The sequence below is a fragment of the Erigeron canadensis genome, chromosome 3 (genome assembly GCF_010389155.1).
Source record: "Erigeron canadensis isolate Cc75 chromosome 3, C_canadensis_v1, whole genome shotgun sequence".
Taxonomy (NCBI): Eukaryota; Viridiplantae; Streptophyta; class Magnoliopsida; order Asterales; family Asteraceae; genus Erigeron; species Erigeron canadensis.
Genome location: NC_057763.1, coordinates 39,854,574 through 39,859,464, shown reverse-complemented (window position 1 = coordinate 39,859,464; position 4,891 = coordinate 39,854,574). Strand labels below are relative to the sequence as shown.

At 32.3% G+C, this 4,891-nt stretch overlaps 1 pseudogene; it reads left to right on the top strand.

Annotated features, from left to right (window-relative positions):
• Positions 1–2,465: 2,465 nt before the first annotated feature.
• Positions 2,466–4,891, top strand: LOC122592122 (annotated as a pseudogene).

The window sequence follows — 4,891 nt, the reverse complement described above, 5'->3', positions numbered from 1 at the left end:
AGCACGAATTAAAAACCCTTAGAACACTGGCCACATTATGAGTTTGTTAAATACTAAAATTTCCTTACACATGTGTACGTAAAATATGTATAAGTTATGTTACAAATCAAAACTAAAGGTTTTAAGTTATCATAACTTAATACATAACCTCATCTCAACATAATTCTGATATCTCATCTCTTTTTAGATTTAGAAATTGGTTTTTATTAAGCAAAAAATAATTATTCACATCTAATACAAAAAATTCAAAAACACATACTACTAAATCTGAAAAAAAAATTGTAACCTTTTTTAACATATTTCCACCATTAATTGCCATGCTGGATCTGAATCCCGATACGCACTTTCAGATTCATTAACCTCATATGTTATACTCTTTCTATATTTTTAATACTTTTTTAATGTTTCCGGCAAAAACAAAAAACACACAAAAAAAAATGAAATTACAAAATTAGCTTTTTTCTATTTAAAATTGTTATTAATATGGTTCATAAAAACTTATACTTCCTCTTAGATGAAGAGATATTCGATTTTTTTTCATTTTGAATTTTTATTAATAATTATCTTGGAATAATTGGATTATTATTGTAGAATCCATTCATTTTATTGAAGTGGGGAAAAAGTAGGTGAAATTAACGGACGTTTAGTAAACTAACATCTCGTTAAAATTTAATTACAAAAATACCACCACGTCAAGTGTTACAAAAGTTTAATTTATTTATAACTATGCCACCGCACGTTCTTTTTTTACAAAAAAATACATGTCGCGTTCAGATTGGTCCATTAGACCTTCTCTCCTTAATACACATTCTCATTTGATCTCCCATATATATATATATATATATTATGCATATATAACGGGCTAAAATATTTATTTACGGTATCTATTGAGAGAAAATTTTTAATATCTTTTCAACAGAAACTCAACTATACCATTAAAACTTCGACATGATAGGAATAGACGAGCAAATAAAATAATTTCGTCAATATTTTGGTACCGATTTTTTTAAAAATATTTATTTACGATCTATTGAAAGAAAAATTCTTAACTTTTCAACTGAAACTCAACTATACCATTAAAACTTCGACATGACAGTAATAGACGAGCAAATAAAATAATTTCATCAATATTCCGGTACCGGTTTGTTTCTTGATTTATTATTACACATTTGCATTTGTTCACATTTTTAGTTAGCGTTAACAAATTAAATAATTTGTCACGCTTTTGTTTTTGTAAAAATATGGAGAACTTAAAGTGTGTAGAAATTAATCCACACTTAAAAGTGTGGTATTCTAAAAGTTCACACTAAACTTTCATATTTAATTAACACCGAATTTGTCCATACTAACTAAATATGTGACGTTACAAATTAAATATGAAAGTCCACATTAAAAAGTGTAAAATTTTATAATACCAAATTTTAAGTGTGGATTAATATCTACACACTTTTAGTTCTCCATATTTTTACACGCATAAAAGCGTCACAAATTATTTAATTTGTTGACGCTAATTAAAAGTCTGGAAAAATGCAATATTATTTATAGTGACATGTGAATTTACAAGGTTATTTTTGTTCCATATATATAATTTTATCTTGAATTTTTTGTAAACGTCTCATATATTTGACACGAGAATAAATCTAATTATTTGAATATAGAATATAAATGTCCTGAAAGCGGACTTGGGGCCCAAAACCCATAGAAAAAGATTTCTTTGTTTCTTTTAAACCAGAATGTAGACATGTAGTGCTACTTTCCATTTTCTACCTAAATGGTAGAAAAGACCCTCCAACCTTTGCATGGGATGAGGATTGAACCCATGACCTCTGTCTTCAAAGGCTATGGTGTTTAGTACTGATCTTCCCAACATCAAAGTTCATATTAAGCAAGATGTTTCATTAGTGTTGTCAATGGTTTGGTATGAATGAATGAATCTAAACTAATCTTGCTGTTAGCCGTTCAAAAAAGAAATATCTGTTGATATACATCGAATCCACAATTAAAGAGATAGCAGATGTAAAATGATACAGTATATCCTTCTGCTTTAAAAGCAAAAAAGAAAAACAAAAAAAAACGGCCAGTAGCAATAAAAGAAGAGAACAAATTTGGCTGGGGTTTTAGTCGCATGTAGCATGGAGAATCCCTGATTTCTCTCCCCTAATGAGTCATATATATGATTGTATAAATTAATTACATATCAAGAGCATTAGTGACTAAGATATTTTAAGATCAAAACCCGGAAGTCACAAGCTGTACTATATATTCTACTTTCCCGAAAGAAGTCCCCTTGTCAGTTTACATAGAGCCTAATACTATTTCAATTATATTATCACATATATAATTCTAACAAGTATACAAACAAAGGAAAGAATTTTGTTTATGGAAATGAAGCGGGATAGTGTTGAAGTCAGATTAGACTTATCTGCTGGCAACCACCAGACTAATCTAGTTACTACTACTACACTATGTCAAAGTTACCGCAGCTTATGAATGATGGGAAAACCTTCTTTTATGCAACAGCATTCATGCCATTTCTACGGGACACAAAGTTCTGGAAGGCAAAGGTTCGATGTATTATCGAGTTCAGTTTATTTGCTTGCTTTACGTTGCTTTTGATTTTAAGTGCAACTATTAATAAACTGAAGAATATAGAGATTTTGGGTTTAGAATTATGGATCTGGTGTGTTTTGGGATGGCCAATTTTCTGTGGCCTTTTATATTCCAAGTGCTTGAGAGATATCGTGGTTTTCTTGAAGAATAAGTATTTCTTACCTAGAAAGAATGCTATAAAGAAAGCTGGGTATGATTTATACGACCTGCTATTGAGCCTTCGGTTTAATATCTGGGTGTGTATAGTTGCAGTGATTTGGTGGTTCATGATCGGCACTTGTAGCGTCACTAGAACAAGTGACACAACCAAGGTTCTAAATCATATTATAACCAGGATTTTCCCTACATCTTTTGTTGCTCTTGCATGGATTCTCAAAATTATAGTTGTTAATCGCTTATCTGCTTCATTTTGTGATAAAAGATTCTCTGAAAGGATTTTGGTAGATCGCTTCCATCAATACATACTTCAAACCCTTTCAGGGCCAACATCTAGGGAGCTTTCAGAAGTTGATAGTTCTAGGTTAGTAAGCAGCTGCGGCCAAAATCCCCAGACGATCATAGGTACAATGATTGAAACCGCATCGCAGCCTGGCTTTTATACACTTCCTGATAGACTCGGTGAAAGTAAAAATTTGATCGATGCGGATAAGCATTGCAGCAGATATATCACCACTGTACGGGAAGCTAATGCTGTTGGTGATCTTATATTTAGAAATGTAGCTAAGCCCAGGTGCAAGTAAGATTGACCTAAATTCTGTTTGTTGAAATTTCAGTCCATTATTCTTAATATATATATATATATTATCCTTTTCATATGAACAAGGTACATCAAAGAGGAAGATCTTTTGCGCTTTATGACCAAAGAGGAGGTGGATATGGTGATTCCATTGATAGGGGGAAAAGATGAAAGTGGAAGGATTAATGAGAAGTCTTTTCTTTATTGGGTGGTACTTACTCTGTCAAACTTTCACCATTCATTTATAGAATGATCAGATTTTGATTTCAAAATTATTCCTTTCCCTTGAAACTTCATCTTGGTTTACAGGTGAGCATGTATAAGAAGAGTAAATTTCTGGAGCATTCTGTAGATGACACAAAGAAGGCCCAAACAGAGTTACTCAAGATTGTTAATGTGCTTTTGGTAATAGTACTCATAATCCTTTGGGTAATACGCATGCGTATTGTTACATCAGAAGTGACGCTTTTCATCGCAACTCAGTTCTTACTTGCGGTTTTCACATTTGGGAGCAATGCTAATTAGTCAACATGTGAAGCGATTATCTACGTGTTTTTGAAATACCCATTTGACGTTGGTGATCGTAGTGTTGAGGTAGGTAACTCGCTGGACCTAATTATCTACCTGCAACAATTTAGATTTAACTACAAATGCCAAGTTATTCTGCATTATTTATTCAAGTGAATATAAACCTATAAGTTGTTGTGGAAGAAGTGAAAATTTTTACTACCGTCTTCCTGAGCTATGACAATTCAATAAGGGAGTATTCGAATTCCGAATTAGCTACAAAATCCATCACAAATTTTACACGAAGTCCAGAAATGAGGGATACTGTGGAATTTGATTTGGACTTTTCCACTTCAGTTGACAACATTTCAGCTCTAAAAGCTAATATTAAAACGTATGTCCACTTATTCTACTTCTCCATCTCCCCTTAGTCTTGCTTTCATTCCAATTTGACTGGTCTCTTACTTCAACACACTTAAATAATGCTGCTATTACCAACTAGATATCCATGTATGTATGTAATTTATATGGAGTGAAGGTAGATTTTTTGAGGGATGATTATGAGGGCAGGATTCAAACTTAACTTTGCTTGTTATTGACAATTAGTATATCTTTTGAATGATATCCATATATATATTTTCGATATGATAACAGTGTGGTTTTATTTCATATCAGGTACATAGATAGCAAGCCTCACTTATGGCAACCAGAGCACAGTCTTCACGTTAGGGAGATTGGAAACATGAACAAGACAAAAATGAGACTGGATGTAACTCATACGATAAACTTTCAGGATTCTGAAGAGATATGCAAAAGAAGATATAACCTGGTGCAAGATCTGTGTAACATCTTTCATCGAGCTGGAATCAAGTATCAAATTATCCACCCAACAAGTTCTGATTAGATAGATACACACGTTACTTCTGCATCACCATTGGCCACGATCCTATGCATTTAAGTTGTCAACATTTAATTAGTGTTTATATTGGTTACAAGTTTTTTCATTTGTCTGCTAGCTAGGCCTGTAATCTTTTTATT